Source organism: Wasmannia auropunctata, unplaced genomic scaffold (assembly GCF_000956235.1).
Source record: "Wasmannia auropunctata unplaced genomic scaffold, wasmannia.A_1.0 LD281498.1, whole genome shotgun sequence".
Classification (NCBI taxonomy): domain Eukaryota; kingdom Metazoa; phylum Arthropoda; class Insecta; order Hymenoptera; family Formicidae; genus Wasmannia; species Wasmannia auropunctata.
Genome location: NW_012081392.1, coordinates 110 through 1,190, shown reverse-complemented (window position 1 = coordinate 1,190; position 1,081 = coordinate 110). Strand labels below are relative to the sequence as shown.

At 25.2% G+C, this 1,081-nt stretch overlaps 1 long non-coding RNA gene across 1 annotated transcript; it reads right to left on the bottom strand.

The window, feature by feature from the left end:
- Nucleotides 1–97: 97 nt before the first annotated feature.
- LOC105461658 lies at nt 98–413 on the bottom strand. Its single transcript, XR_975955.1, has 2 exons — nt 356–413; nt 98–255 (listed from the first exon to the last, which is right to left on the bottom strand). It is a non-coding gene; the product is annotated as an uncharacterized LOC105461658 (long non-coding RNA).
- Between the last annotated feature and the right edge of the window lie 668 nt (nt 414–1,081).

Sequence of the window (1,081 nt, the reverse complement as noted above, 5' to 3'; positions counted from 1 at the left end):
AAAAAAAAAAAATATTTCCTTATAAAATCCATTCTTTTTTAAAGAAATCAAAATTTTATTTTAAAGAACAAAAACACTTCGTTTTTGCATTTATTGCTTTCTTTTGCCAAATATATTCTCAGGTATAATACTCGTGACAAACCAGAAAAATAGAGCACTGAACATGTTTGCAGTCTCCCTTGGGTTTCGCTTCATGTCGCTCGTACCCTTATTCATGTTGAAGCACGTTCTTTCAAAATCTGATGACACTTGAAACTAAAAAGAAAAGATAAAATCGATCAGCATTCTTATTTGCTTTTCTTTTTCTTTTCCCTTTATTTCTCCTTTCTTTTCCATTTCGATTTTTTTGTCTTACCTGGTGTCTCTCAAAACACGCTTTTCAATAGTCAACTTTACTGTAACTATCAGTAACTCTTTCGCTGTTTCCCTTATCGGTTTTTATAAATGTTACTGATAATATGAAACATTAACGATAATTTCAACACCCGCACATTGTATATACACTGCATATACTGCATATTGTATATGCAGGTATAAGCAATAAGTGTGTTTTTTTTTTGTCTTTTAGCTTGATTATCAAAATAAAGTTTTATTTGTTGAACTTAATAAAATAAAGTTTTATTTGTTGAATTTAACTGTTTTAATGGAGATTATATAGTAACTAAACAGATAATTATTTCAATAGTAATAATATTATTTTAAACAACATTTAAGAATTTTAATTTGACGCACAAGTATGCACAAGAGATAAACAAACTGGACATTAACAAAACAAATTCATTTGCTTCCTCTTTTATTTTAATCAAAGTTTAATTTAAAAAAATTTTTTGTAACTAACATTGATTAAAAAAGAGGAGATAGATAAATTTTTTATCATAATTTGATGTACACATATAACTTTATTAGATTTAATATTAAACTTTAATTACATGTATTACATCATAACGTGATATTAGTAATATTATTAATGTTTTAAAATAAATTTTTTAAATATTTCAAATTCACAGTTTCTGTGTTACTTTGTAAATTTAATGCCCTTTATTGCTTCTTTATATATGTATCATCTCAGATATTAATCTGT